The sequence below is a fragment of the Phyllostomus hastatus genome, unplaced genomic scaffold (assembly GCF_019186645.2).
Source record: "Phyllostomus hastatus isolate PE091 unplaced genomic scaffold, TTU_PhHast_1.1 phas_contig_86, whole genome shotgun sequence".
NCBI classification, from domain to species: domain Eukaryota; kingdom Metazoa; phylum Chordata; class Mammalia; order Chiroptera; family Phyllostomidae; genus Phyllostomus; species Phyllostomus hastatus.
The window spans coordinates 74,868,951-74,885,086 of NW_025333977.1; the positions used below are offsets into that span (position 1 = coordinate 74,868,951).

The 16,136-nt window shown below is 39.0% G+C and overlaps 1 pseudogene; it reads left to right on the forward strand.

Annotated features, from left to right (window-relative positions):
* Positions 1–15,659, forward strand: part of LOC123827422 — a 31,018-nt pseudogene extending 15,359 nt beyond the window's left edge.
* The last annotated feature ends 477 nt before the right edge of the window (positions 15,660–16,136 follow it).

Sequence of the window (16,136 nt, forward strand, 5' to 3'; positions counted from 1 at the left end):
CATTTCAATTTGTGCTGACAGTTTTGAAATATTCATTCTGTTCATTAATATTTTTATTTAGAAAGTAAATAGAATCAGTCTGTATCACTAAGTTATAAAGTAGCATTACCTTCACTTAATTTGTTATCTTAATTTTGTCCCCTAATAGGAATAAAATGTCAACTTTTTTAGATGAATATATTTTGTAAAAATGCTTAAGGTATTTAGAGTAAAGGCATGTAGAAAACAGCAACATTCTCATTCAAATATTCACTAATCCTTATAAAAAGTCTGGTTTACACACACAAAAAATGTAAAAGCAAATGAGTCAATTAGTTGTATCATTGTTATAATTAATACTTTGTTAAATAATTAAAACAAGAATTTCCACTATTTATAAAGTGAATTCTTTAGGTTTCATATTTTAAAGAAAATTTCATGGTAAGTTAATTGTAAAAACTATATCACTTCTTTATTTAATTTAGAAAGCCAGCTCATGGTAGCTGGACACCAGCACTGGGGTGTATACTTTTAAAGTTATGGTCCCTCTAAAAAGATTTATCAGACATTTTCCAAGAAAGAGATGGGAAGCTCCTGATTGATTATTGAAAGTAGTTTAGTAGAGGGAAAATTTAACTTTTAGCAAAATACAAATGCAAAATACAAATACAGTAGTTAAAATAGCCACTGTATTTTTCCAATGATTGTATTCTCAATTCAAATCTCTTGCACTAACTTTCCGGGCCCTATCCCCTTTGGTTTATCTTCCTGATTGTGCCACTGGGGTCAGTGATGCAAAATGATTAATCACGTCCAAAAAAATAAAAAGACCTTCAGAAGTGTACATGGCTGCACCAGAATCTGGTGTGTTAACTCTCAGCACATCAGCCACACAGCAGCTGATGACAGCAGACAGGATTCCAAAACAAGAGCATCAGCTTCAGGTGCTTATTCATAATGCAAGACTGAAGGTGTACATGCTGCCTTGAGAAGTCTTGGGTTTGGGCTGCTGTGAAATGGCACTAGGTGCTGTCAAGCAGCGGTTCCCATTCACCTAATAGCAGGGTAAGTGCTATTTCTCTGACTGACTGTTAGAAACACACTAGGAGATAAACTTCTAATAAAAAACATGCAGAACTGGGTTCAAGAAAATTCCACACTCTGTTGACTAATAGCATTATATTAAAAAGGCTTTTATTTGCTAAAGGGGATCATGTATATATAGATAACTACAAGGCATTTAGAAAGCCAGCCTTTAAAAAGATGTGTTTTAACATCTTTTAGAAACAGTGTATTATTTTAGAAACAGTTTCTTTCTTTTATTCTTACAGATCCACTAAAATATTTCCCAGGGCTATTGCTCTTAGGAGTGTATTTGAGGAAGTCCCAATAGTGGAGTACAAGCAAACAGAAATTCCAGACTTCCACATATCTTTTTATTACCGCTGACTGTAGACTTCAGATAGTAGCGGATAAAGTTCAAAATAGTAATTTCCCCCAGCAAAAAGGAATTAGAAGCCTAGAGAGCTAATAGGGCTTTTTCATCTCAACTCAACTCTCTGATCTAATTTCAGATAGTAGGAAATATGCCAACTTTTAGTGGCTAATTAGAGTTATTCAATGGAAATTATTTGCAGCCAACCTTTAATCTCATACAGCAAAGTGCACTACTGACAATGTTAACAGCATGAATGTTGGAGAGGTTCTTAGGAAAGGGCGCAAGGCAAAATAGTTGCATTTGTGTTGTGCAATTTGCTTGGCTAAAATATTTTACATACTGCAAGATGCTAATTTTGGCTAAATTTACCCACAGTTCACATTTTCCCACTTGGATGCTGGCATCCTTATTTGAGGGGAGGAGGGAGTTTTACTAGAAGTGTCTTTCTCTCACAAATCTCAAAACTTAATAATTCTGGAGCAGAATGGCAGTTGCATTGCTAATTAGGACTTTATTAGATTTATTAAATTGGAATTGCTTTAGGATTAAACTAAAAACCTCTTTTTATGTCGACACAATTATATTCATTTGTTTAATGCTGTTTTACCAAAGGAGATTCCACCCTAGTGTAAACTCTATGAAGTCAGGAAATCTTTCCATTTGGTTCACTATGTGTCCCCAAAGCCCACTTTAGGGTCTGGCACATACTTAGGCACTTCATGATATATTTAGTGATGATTGAATAAATGCATGAGATTTAGTCTCGACTGAAATAGTGGATGCCACTGTATTAAGCTCCATGGACGAACCTAACTAAATACTTGGTTTTAAAGAAGGTCACCAACTCAGTGCCAGGAGCATCTGGATCTCAGCCAGATGCTGAGATGTGTTTCATTGCTTCCTCCCCCTCACTCTTACCTCTGTTTATGGCAGAAGCCTGGTTCTTCTTGCTGATGAAGTAAAGAATTACACATCAGCAAGCCTATTAGCATGCAGGCAAAGTTTATTAGTGCTAAGTTCTAATGGGAAAGCAAGAGCAAGAGTGGCAAGAGCAGGGTGGCCAGAGCCCAGGGGCCAGAGCTTGGGTGGCCAGAGGCTGGGTGGCCAAAATTGAGCAAGTTCTTTGTTCTGATATAGTTGGCAGGATGGGAGTGAGGGAGTTACCTTTTGAATAATGAGTAAAGCTGATGCCAGCTTTCCCCTGGGGAGACGTGACTACCCAAACGTAGGTATGTGTGGAGGTCTGTTAGCCCAAACCCTTATCTTGCTCTGGTCTCTGTTTATTCATTTGGTATATGTGATGAGAGGCAGGCAGTTGACCAAAGTTGTTTTATGGGCTTTTTCTTTGGGCACTGTAGACACCTCCTAGACCCTCTTTGAGGCCTTGGGATGAATACACAGTCTCAAGGGTTTCCCTTTCCCAGCTAGAGGAGATGATACACACAGACTTTCAAGGGCTTTCCCCTTCCTGCCTTCTCATAGTTTTGCTTGTTGTTCAGAATGCCTGGCAGCCTAATTGAAACAGGTCAAGACTGCTGAGCCAGGGTGAGACCTTTCTCCCTCCTTTTCCCTGCCTTGGTTTACTATTTATTCTACCTAAATGGTAAAAGGTGTTGCCTGGCAACCAGGACACTAGCCCTTGGCTAACAATAGCAGCACAGTCCTATGCTATCTCCTGCATCACTTCTACTACTTTAGGAAAAAAGGTTTCATTTGAACTTTCTACAAGTGGGAAATTTTGGCAGAGCCAAAATTTAAGGTACGAATGATCTTTCATACCTTATTGACTCTAGGACAATGAACTTACTTCTCCACATAGTATCAGTGCCCTAAGGCAGGATTTTTAAAAATAAAGATGAGTTTTAAATCACACAGGAAGTCAGTTATATCCAAAAGGGACCCTTAAAAAAGCAGCAACAATAATAAAAACAAAAGCAACAAATATATAGTCAGCATAGTTTGTCTTTAGCCCTCAATAATTCAACTTATTATTTTTTCTTCTTTTATCTTTTCCTGTGTTTTTTGCCCCAAGTCACCCATTTCTTTTACTTCACCCTCTTCTCCTGGGAAAGGATTTCATAACTCATTCACTCTGGATTATAAATGAAACTTCATCTATTACTGTCCATAGCTATTTTACTCTCAAATCAAAGGAATCCACTTCTAATTGGGTAAGAGTATTTTGGAGTTAAGAGGACAACTCAGAATTTTTGAAATCTTATTACTCATTTGCTATAATATTACTGAATATAAGTTAGCAACAAATAGTTAATGGTTTTGTAGTACAAGCAAATGTGTAAAACAAATTTTAATGACCTATGACTAGTACTAATAGTGTATGTGTAATGTGACTACTTAAAAGTAGCTGATCAATTTCCCTGGGCATTCTGGAAAAACCATTATTTCATGAATCAGCCTTTTTTTATTTTTGGACAGCTTTAATAATTAAAAACATTTATCCTCTTGTTGAGTTGAAGACTTCTGCCATCTGTTTTACATATTAGTCAAGTGCAGACTCCTGGTGTAGGAAAAAACACAACTCTTCAAATGTTTTAGGTGAACAAGATTTCTTTTCTTTAGGCATTGCCTAGTTCTTCAACATTTAGGCAGGTCATTTCCTTATCTATTTTTACCTACTGCCCCTTCTGATTAGAAGCCCTGAATCTCCCAGCATCTGTGCTGACTGAGCAAGCCCCGATCTAACATGGCAGCAGCTAGTGGAAGCAATGAATTTGCTTCTAATAATTGATGGACTACCACTCACTTGGTAACACCTCTGCTCTGTTTCATATTAGAAGTGAAGGAGATATCACATTAGGGGTTAGAGATGCATAATTTCAAAGCTACTTTTAGGATAAAGACTTAAGTTATTGTCTGTGGCATTTGACTCTGTGCTTGCCATCTACAGCAATCTATCTCTGCAATGGGCTGGATGTCTAAAAGGAAGAAAATGACATAAAGCAGGCTACTGAGTTGTTTTTAATACCTAATATTCTAATAGAAATTTTACTATAAATGCTAAATATAATAGGACTTTAAGGACCTTGAAATTCCCCTGAGAAATTCAGATAAGAAATAAATGGGTAGTTGACATTTAAAACAATGATAATATGAAATGTTAATGAGAAGATATATGTTTACATGCTCATGGTGGACTCAGCCTTCTGGGAGATGATTTGGCAAGGTATCAAAAGTCTGAAAATGTGCACATGCTTTGACCCAGCACTGTCTGGGGTACGACTGGGACTCATGCAAAAATTCCCTCTTATAACTATATATATAGCAGCACATGTTATAATAGCAAAGTACTGGGTCAATTAAATATTTGACCCTAGAAAATTAATTTGTTTACCCATATGAAGGCATGCCAGGAATCACTGAAAATTATGCTGTAGAATACTTAATGATGTGGGAAAATACTCATTAAATATTAAGGGAAAAAATCAAGTTGCAAAAATATGTACCATGATGTGATTTAAATTATGTAAAAAATAATGTAAACAAAAATTCAACATATTGATGTTTATACATTAATATTTAATATCTGATACCTTAGGCATAAGGATTAGATTATGCTTTTTAACTTTTTCTCTGTGTTTTTCTAAAGACTCCATATTTTATACTATGATGGGCCATAAGAATTTCCCTTTATTTAACTATGTATGATCTGCAAATGTCCATTTCATAAGGTTCAAGCTTATGTAATTGGATCTTTTGACTATTTGAAACTGAGCACCAAAAAGTTTTGGGTTTGATCCCCAGTCAGGGTACATATCTAGGTTGTGGGTTTGATTTCTAGTTGGGGTATGTACAGCAGGCAACAGATGGATATTTCTCTCTCTCTTCCTCTCTCTCTCCATCCCTCCCTCCCTTTCTCTCTCTGTTAAAAAAATCAATAATCATATCCTTGGGTGAGGATTTAAAAAAATGTTATATTCTTCAGTAAACAGTGTTGGGAAAACTGGACTGGTACATGCAAAAGAATGAAAGTAGACCACCAACTTACACCATACACCAGAATAAACTCAAAATGGATAAAACATTTAAATATAAGTTGTGATACTATAAAAGTCCTCATAGAAAACAAAACAGTAAACTTTCAAATATCCTAAGTAGCAATATTTTGGCTGATATTTCTCATAGGGAAGGTTAAATAAGGAAAAGAATAAACAAATTGGATTACATCAAATTAAAAATCTTCTGCACAGCTAAAGCAAATATCAGCAAAATGAAAAAGGAACAAACCATATGGGAGAACATATTTGCCACTGATACATTGGACAAGGGTCTGATCTCCAAAATATATAAAGAACTCACACAAATCAACACCAGTAAGACAAACAATCCAATTAAAAAATGGGCAATGGACCTGAACAGACACTTCTTCAAAGAGGACATACAGATAACCTATAGGCATATGAAAAAAATGCTCAACATCAATAGCCATCAGAGAGATGCAAATTAAAACCACAATGAGATATCACCTCACAGCTGTCAGAATGATTATCATTAATAAATTAAAACACAACAAGTGCTGGCGAGGATGTGCATAAAAAGGAACACTAGTGCATTGTTGGTGGAATGCAGACTGGTGCAGCCACTGTGGAAAACAGTATGGAATTTCCTCAAAAAACTAAAAATGGAACTGCCTTTTGACCCAGTGATTCCATTGCTGGTATTATAACCTCAGAATCCTGCAATACGAACTCAAAAGAATTTAGGTACCCTTATGTTCATAGCAGTGCTATTCACTATAGCCAACTATTGGAAATAGCCTAAGTGCCCATCAGAGCTGAATGGATTAAAAAACTGTGTTATACTTACACAATGGAATACTCTGCAGCAGAAAGAAAGAAGAAGGAATTCCTGCCTTTTGCAACAGCATAATCTCCAGTTGGAACTGGAGACTGTTATGGTAAGTAAAACAAGCCAGTCAGTGAAAGACAATTACATATCTCGCTTATAAAGGAATCTAATGAACAAGATAAACTAATGAGTAAAACAAAACCAGAGACATGGAAACATGGAACAGACTGACATCTACCAGGGTAGGGGAGGTAGGTGGAATAGTGGAAAGAAGGGGAAGGGATTAGTCAAAGAACATGTATGAATGACCCATAAACATGGACAACGGTGTGAGGATTGACTGTGGGAGTGAGGGGTGGTCTGGGCAGAGGAGGACAAAGGGGAAAAATTTGGACATCTAACAGAATAAACAAGAAAAAAAGAAATATAAAACAAACAAACAAACAAATGAACAAAGTTATATTGGATCATTTGCTAAAGAAATAATCTTCCCAACACAGAGACTGAGATACTGATCTTCCAACACTTGTGTTTGTGAAAATAGCTGGAATACAGGCCCATGCTTTTGTTTTCTAGCACCTTTATTTTCTAGGTGCACATAAACTAAAAAGGCATGGTAAACACTGGTTAGATCAAGAAGACATTTTCTTTTCTCTTTTTTTAAATTTTTTTGGGGGGCGTGGTATGAGAAACAACAAGGGATTTTTAGTATTGAGATTATTTCTGGAAAATGTCTCAGATTTAGGAATTCCCTTTTTCAAAGAACCTGTGACAGCAAAAAAGGATTGGTTTACCCTGTCCTCAAAAGAATTTTCCAGCTCCTATCATTAAAAGGGGGAGCTGTGCTCATAAAATGAGATTGAAATATAAAACTCTCTTTCCACACATCCACTCACCCACCCATCTAACCACACTCTCTCTCATTTGCAAAGTCTCTCACTTCGCTAGCCATCACTGAAATCCTAACTGTAGAGTGGTTGGGCCAAGCTGTGGGATTGTGGCATTTAGAAGTGCAACTCTAGGCCTGGTGTCATAAGGTAGTCATAGCACTGCTAAAGCAGTGAATTGGATCTTTTGACTATTTGAAACTTTAAGGAGGGGATGTACCAAATGGCATGGCTCAAAAAGGGCATAGCTTACTAGGCTAATTTATTTTTCCTTCATTGAATTACTAGAACAGCTGGTAGGTTTTGAGCAATTAGCTAAACTTAGAATTGTGGTCAATAGGCAGACATATTCTGCTTAAAGTCTTGGTTGTGAGTCCAGATTCACACTGGAATAAATTGTGTAAACCTTAACTAAATAGAGAATTGGGCAACTTTCCACATACATTTAGAACAGAGTTGGAAGAATCCTTGAGGTTTTTTTAATCTAACTGCACCCAAAGAAGAAATCTTCACTAAAGAATATTTGATAGACACTATCAGTCAGTCTCTGGTTGAATTAACTGAAAGTTTACTGCCCCATGAATCTGCATTTTCCATTGCTGGAATTAGAAAAGGATTCCATATTAGGGAGCTGGTATTTGCCTTGCTTTTCATTTTCACATGGTCCTAATAGTGTCCATCTAAAGCAGAAGTGGGTCACCTCCCCTTTCAGATGTTAGATTTTCAAATACTTGCAGGCAAAAACACTATGGTTAAATATTAATGACCAACAGAAATGAGAAATCTTGAGAAACAGGGTAAACAAGCATGTCTACATTCAATGTAAACAAAGACTGTATTTGCTTTTTCTGAAATATTTTTAGAACACTTTTAGATTTACAGAATAATCAGGAAGATAGTACAGTGGGCTCCTATATATTCCCACATATTACCCAGTTTTCCCTATTATTAACAACTGACATTATTATAGTACATTTATTATAATTAATAAACTGATATTAATATATTATGGTTAACTAACACTGTGTATGTATATATAAAGTACTACTTTATACTTTCAGAATTTTTATACTCTTTTTTACTTTCAGAATCTCACCCAGGGCACAACATTGCATTTAGTTGCTGTGACTTCTTAGGCTGCTCTTGGCTGGAGAGATTTTGAATTCCCTTGATTTTGATGTCTTCGACAGTTGTCAAGAGTACTGACCAACATTTTTAGTATGTCCTTCTACTGAGATTTGTCTGATGTTTTTCTCCTGGTTAGGCTGTGGTTATGAGTTTTTGGGAGAAAAGTCACAAAAGTGAAGTACCATTTTCACCACATCATATCAAAGGTATATACTATCAACATGGAATCACTGTTGATATTGATCCTGATCACCTGGTTTAGGTGGTGTTTGGCAGGTTTCTCCACTGTGGTTATTCATTTCCTACCTTTCCATACTTTACTTTTTAAAAGGAATTGAGTATATGCAGTCCACATTTAAAGAGTGGGTATGATTTTCCCTTATTAGAGTGGACTATATAAAATGTATTAGAATTCTTCTGAATAAGATTTGTCTCTTCTTCACCATTTATTCATTTATTGAATCATGTATTTCTATCAGTATGGAGGAGAAATACTTATTTTATATTTTGGGTCTTAATTCAATACTACTATATTAATTTTGTTGCAGAAATGGTTCTGGTTTTAGCCATTGTAAACAATTTTAGCTGGCAGTTATGTCCCTTTTAGGTAACTTCATCAATGTAGGTTAGTTAATGGGCTTTCTTTTCTTTCCTTTTCCTTCCTTCCTCCCTCCCTCCCTCCCTCCTTTCCTTCCTTCCTTCCTTCCTTCCTTCCTTCCTTCCTTCCTCCTCCCTCCCTCCCTCCCTCCCTCCCTCCCTCCCTCTTTCTTTCTTTCTTTCTTTCTTTCTTTCTTTCTTTCTTTCTTTCTTTCTTTCTTTCTTTCTTTCTTTCTTTCTTTCTTTCTTTCTTTCTTTCTTTCTTTCTTTCATTATAAAATGCTCCAACAGGATTATCTTGTATATCTAATCCCCCACTGCTAAAATCAGACATTTCTCCAATGAGCTCTTCTTAGTTTATTTTAACCAACTTAGAGGTAGTGAGTCAAACAAATTTACCCAGTATGTCAGTTAGATGCCAACAATAATAAGAAGGCAGCACTGTGGAGAATAAAATAAGGAAATAAGAATTCTACACCTAACAGGTGTCATGATGCCATAATTCTTCAAAGAGAGTCCACCAAAAGTTTTCTCATTATTTCAGGGACCAGATATCCACGTAGAATACAACATCTTTCTTTCTAACCAATGGAACTAATTGCTCCAGCAAAGAAAGAGCACCTAGTTTAGAGGCCATTTGATGGTAAGACTTTTACAAAAGTAGATAGCTGACACACTTATGTTTACCAGATGTTTGCCAAAGCCTGCTGCTGAATTCCCTCTATAGCCATGCCACAAATGCTTCCATATTATCTTCTAATATTTTCAAAAAGAAGAAAGACAAATTGTGTTGGAATAAATGCCTGACTATTGGTCTGGAGATCTGGGTCCTCATTCCGATTTTGCCAATTATTGTTGTGTGCCTTTGGACAAGTCACTGACTGAGTTACCTCATCTGTAAAAAAGATGGACCTTTAAATCAGGTCCAAGTTCAGTCAAGCTTTTAATGATTTTCAGTTGGTTAAACCTGTCTTAGTAATGTTACTTCTTGACTCTTTTTACATTACTAAAGGAGGAAAAGAAATTTATTACTTTCAAAGAATTACCTTTTATTCATCTATCTAATAAAATTCAATTCATTATTAAGTTCTTCAACACATATGACCAGTAAAAAAGCCTGATGGCTCATGGTGGATGACCATGGACTACTGGGAACTGAACAAAATAGTGTCCCCATCTATGTGACTGTGCCCGACATTGCCACCATCTTATATACTTTGGCCATGGTCTTAGGAGCATATCTTGCTGTACTAGACTCAGCAAATGCTCTTTTTTAGTATATCCCTGACCCCTGAGTTACAAAGTCAGTTTGCCTTCACACGGGAGGGGCAACAATAGATTTTTTAAGTGTTTCCCCAAGGTTGTGTGTACAGCTCCCCAATATGTCACAGGATGGTAACCTGAGATATGTCTCTTCTTTTTCCCCCAATCAGTAAAATGGGTCTGTTGTATTGATAATATAATGTTTACATGTAAAGATTTGCTTCTTCTGCAGGATACTCCTCAGACTTTTCTGTAACATTTGCAAGGGAGAGAGAGGATGGATGGTAGATCCACAGAAAATTCAAGGCCCAAGCACTGATGTAAAGTTTTTGGATGCCATTTGGTCAGGTAAGACATGAATTGTTCCAAAAGCCATGACTGAAAACGTACAAGCGTATTCAATCCATAAGGTCATGAAATTGGTGCAAATGTTTGTAGAGATTTGGGGGTTTGGGAGGACCTGATTCCCCACCTGGCACAATGCCTCCATTCCTTATAGCACCTGGTAAAGAAAGGGCATATGGGACTGAGATCAGAGTAGCAAGCTTCCTTTGAGAAGGCAAAAATATACTGAAGCACATTAAGCTCTGGGCATCTCCCAAGCAGGGATGCCATTTGAATTGGATGTTTCTGTGACTCCAGGAGGTATGGGCTGGGCACAATGGCAGAGATGACAGAAGAGGAGAGTGCCCCTAGGATTCTGGTCCCTGCTCTTGAAAGGGCCTAAAATAGATATACTCCACAAAGCAACATCTCCCAGGAGTGTACACAGTGCTCCTCCAAGCAGAGTCTCTCACGAAGGAACAGCATATCATGGTAAGAACTTCCTGTCCTATGAAGGGGAAGGTTGAGAATATATCCTATTGACCTACCTCTGCCATGGCTCTAAGTCCCACTTTGACTAACTGATATGCCAATTTGCAGCAGAGGAGCACCCTGTCTGCCAGCTCACTCTTTCTAGAAATATTCATGCTCCTAGGCCCTATAGATGATATAGATCCTACAAACACACCTCTCCCTATTTTGGGACAGTAGTAGCCCCTGTGGCCTTTAGAGGAGTAGGGGAAATTCCCACTGATACCTGGTATACTGATGAGTCTGGTTGGGGCGAACCACCCATGTGGACAGCAGCCACAGAGCGTAGTTCAGAGCCTTTTGACTAATGACAGATTGCTCATGAGCCCTGGCCTTTAACACTTTGTACTGACATTTGGGCTGTTCTAAAGAGAGTAAGTCTATGGCTTGGACTGAAGGGTGAGTAACTGTAAATAAACCCTTGAGGTGTCAGGGCATGTGAGAAGGTATTTGGGGTCTCCTGCAAGAGTCTGAGGCAGTCCTCACAGTCTTCCATGACCCAGCTCATAAGGCATTGACACCTCCTTCCCACCCTGGCAATCAGAAAGCTGGTTCCCTAGCTTAGGTACAAACCGTAGAAACTGACCCTTCAGTAGATGCAGCAGATTGGGTACATGGAAAGAGCAGCCGCCAGCAAGCAGATGGAATGACATATTGCTAAGGATGCCAGATTGTCGTTGAAATACAGTGACATGGTTAATGCAGTTACAAGCATGTCCTGGGTATTCTAAACCACTCCAAGGCAACTGGCAAAGGAGTCTGGGGGCATTCCCAACCCATGAGGGACTTACAAATTATACTGGTCCCCTCCCTCCATGTGAGGATTATAAATATGATTTGATTGGTATTGACGCTGTGTCTCTCCTAACCTGAGGTTTTCCTCTCACCATACAAAATCAGGCTGCTGCCATTAGAGGATTAGAGAAACTGAGTACCATGTAGGAATACCCTCCTCAGATGGCAGTGATCAGGAGTGACATTTCAATTGTTATGATATGCAAGAATGGGTAAAAGAATGTGGCATTGAATGGAAGCTACATTTCCCCTATACCCTACAGGCTCAAGAGAGCAATCTGTTGTTGAGAACATCTGGACAGAATATAGGACCAAACCCAGGTAAGGTCTCTATGTAAACTTTTAAGATTCTGGCAGGTGGATACAAAGATCTACTCACCTTGTGGTGTCCAATAAAAACCTCACATATAAGCCCCTTGTTTATTAAAACTGCTACCTACTTATCTGGGGTCCCCTGCCTTTCTTTGGACACTCCTTGTACTCTGCAGATGGGGATCAGTTTTGGATTTCACCCAGCAAGCTCCAAAGTTTGTGAATCAACATGTCTTTAAGTTGTCCTTTTAGCCTCAGAAATATAAATATTCAGTATTATTGGAACAAGAAGACCCTTCAATCAGCTTGTGACTTTGCCTGCAGGGAGGACAGTCTGTTGTAAGTGATAACAAATTCTTAATTTACTGTAATCTCTGCTTCAATCGAATCTTCTGCTACAGTCTAGTGTCCAAGCTGATAGCTCTCTTATCTGCACTACCTCAGAAAATAAAAGGTGGTAAAGCTGAATTGCTGCCAGTCTTCTTCCAGCCAAGCCCTTCTATTTCAAAGATCAGGAAGGGCCAGCCCCCTGTGCAGAGCACCTCCAAACATGGCTGTGGAGCTGAAGCTCAGCATGAGGACTTAAGGACCAGAGAAACACTGATTTTAACTTTGAGAGAACTCACAGGCCATTTAAGTATTAAGCTCCATCAGTCATGCCATAGTCAAAAAATGACTGTGGTATTGGTGTTAGACAAACAGAAAATTATAAATACCACATTTCCTGTTGAACAATGGTGACTACTTTAACTTGTTAAATTTCTTTTGAGATCATGTTTTCATCTTTCACGAGACTAATTCTGAATTTATTTGTAAATCAAGCAAAGAATTGTGTTTCTTTGTGGACTGAGTAATAGTAAATTGTATATTCTGCCATTTTTTAGGGCTTAGGACTTAACTGTACTTTCTAAAATGCTTCCTCTTGGTTTATGTTTATTTGTTCACTTAAGAACCATTTCCTTGGCCACTCTTTAGCCTTCCTCACCACACTCTTATGGTTTGGGCACATGTTCTGTGTTCTGACAACTTGAAGACTCGTCGGTCCACATTCAAGTGTCAGTACAGGGGCTGTTGGCCTTAGTGAAGTCCTGGTATTAGCAGTTGTAGGCTGACATTGTAGACTAATCTGTTCATTCTTGTCATTCCTTCCTCAGTTAGTTTATTCTCTTCCCTTAGCTAAATAACCAGGAAGGTCTGAAGTATATAAATAACATGCAGGCTTGGCAACATGGGTTGGAAGAATGACTTACAATAAGTAAAATGTTTCTTTTTGAGGGCTGGGCAGTCGTGGGGTGAACACCACAGGTTTAAGCAGTGGAAGGGAATGGGCAGTGCTAAATAGAGATATATGTTGTTTTCCTGACTGACTTAATATCCTCCTCCAACCCATTTATGGCACAAACTGATTTCTGAAATGTCATCAGGAAATATGATCAGTTTGTCAATGTCATGCTAGATTTCTTTGTTTCCCCCTATTATGAGGAATCTTTTGTTTAAGGTCTTTCTAGTTCCTGAGATGTAAATAAATGTATGGTCTTAAACATGGGCCTCTTGACACTGCTTTAGTACAAGCAACAACCACAAAAAAATGAGGAAGAAATCTGTGAAGAGAGTCCTCATCAGCAGATGTTGCAGAATCAACCAGTATTTATGAAATACTTACCTGTGGCTCCAACCTGAGGCAATGCCATGGTAGCAAGTGAAAAGTGTAAAAGATGGCCCCAGAGAGTTCCAAGATGGTGGTAGAGTAAGTGCATGTTACACATAGCTCCTCCCAGGATCAAACTGAAATTTCAACTAAATTATATAAAAATCTCCCTGAATGATCAACTGAGGACTTGCTAAAGTCTTATAACCAAGGATTTACAATTAAAAGATGGGCAAGGGACATGAATAGACAGTACTCCGAAGAGGACATAGAGATGGCCATTAAACATCTATGAAAAGATGCTCAATGTGACTAATCATCAGAGAAATGAAAATTAAAACCACAATGAGATATCACCTCACACTGGTCAGAATGGCCTTCATCAATAAATCAACAAACAACAAGTGCTGGTGAGGATGTGGAGAAAAGGGAACTGTTTTTCACTGGTGCAGCTACTGTGGAAAACTGTATAGAATTTCCTTAAAAAATTAAGAATGGAACTGCCTTATGACTCAATGATTCCACTTCTGGGAATTTATCTGAAGAAACCCAAAACACTAATACAAAAGAATATATGCACCCCTATGTTCATTGCAGTGTTGTGTACAGTGGCCAAGATTTGGAAGCAGCCCAAGTGCCCATCATTAGATGAGTGGATAAGAAAGCTGTGGTACATTTACACAATGGAATACTTCTTGGCCTTTAAAAAGAAGGAAATTTTACCCTTTGTGACAGCATAGATGGACCTAGCAGTATTATATTATGCTAAGTGAAATAAGCCAGTCAAAGGATGAAAAGTACCATGTGATTCCACATATATGTGGAATCTAATGAACAAAATAAACTAACAAAATAGAAACACACTCATAATGAGAGAGAAAAGACAGCTGTCAGAGGCAAGGGAGCTTAGAAGGGTGGGTGAAAAATATGAAGGGATTTAAAAAAAAAAACCCTAATAGGCACAGAAGCAGTATAGTGATTACCAGAGGGAAAGGTGGGTGGGTGGAGGTCAAAGAAGGTAAAGGGGGGACAAATGGTGATAAAAGAAGACTTGGGGTGGTGAACACAGAGTACAACATACAGATGATGGATTATAGAATTGTACACCCAAAGCCTATACAATTTTATTAACCAATATATGTTACTTCAATAAATTTAATTAAAAAGAAACAAACCCTATGTAAATTATATAACAAAGACTATATCAGATCTCAAGAAACTTACCTTTAATCAGAAATACAGTTGACCCCGCTGCCACCCCCACCACCAGCCTCTGTGGGGAAAGCAGGGAAGCCTTCTCAGAGCCCCAGCCAGGAAGCAGCCAGGGATGCAGGCGCCAGTGGGAAAGCAAAACCCATGTCTGTGGTTGTGGATGCTGTAAACAGTGATGCTGCCAAACCCAGCCAGCTGGGAGAGGGCGTCAAAAAGCCCATGCTCCTGGCTTGCCAAAGGCTCAGTTGTCCACCAAGTCAGAGGTGACCCACAACCAGCCCAGCCCCCAGTTCCTCCACTTTGCTATCAGCATCCTCTGCCCTGCCAGGGGACCAGCCATCCTTCACAGCCTTCATCCCTCTCATATCGACCTATGTGTCTTTTTGGAATACCTGCCAACCTCCCGAGTGCATTGCCAATAAAACCATCACCAAGGGTGTGGTTCTGGACAGCACCAAGGCCCTGTGCCTCTCCATCTCCAAGACCTCAGGGGATGGCAAGCCGTAGCTTTGTGCTAGGAGCCAGCAAAGACCTCTACACATCCTGCATGAGCTACCTGCACTCCATCCAGCAAATGACTAACAAATTCACCTTACACAAGACCATCAATAAACTGGAGAAGAATCTCCAGGAGCTTCAGATCTGCCCAGCAACATCAGGGAGTGGCCTGGAGGCTACTCAGGACTTCAGCAAATACCTCAGTTCTGTGAAAGAGATCAGTCACATTGTACAGAAGTAGCAAAAGCCAGGTGTCGGGACAGCTGGAGCTGCCTGACCTGTGTGAGGGGTTCACTGTGCCCAAGTTAGGGGATGGTGGCTGACAAAGGACCAGTGAGCAGGACCTAGGCCCAGGAGCTGAGGGTCACCATGGAGTACAGCCCTACTACCAACTACCATTGTGCACCAACTGCCCTCCTGTACTTTCCTTCTCCTTACGCCAGCTCACCGAGCCCTCTCGGTCCTGAGTTCTGTCTGGAGTTCTGCTCATTGGACTGCAGTAGGCAAGCCAGCCTCTTCCCCATAGGGCACTTCAAGACTGAACTCTCCAGGCCAACTGGGAAGGTGGGTGAGCACTTTTCCTCTTTGTTTTCATTTTTGGAGGATTTTCTCTGGCTATGCCTTCTTTATTTTCCCCAAGAATAAGTGTTCTATGTCTCCAGGCCTTGCAAACTCTCACCTTCACTCACCTGGTGAGGGAGCCTGTACTCTCATCCTC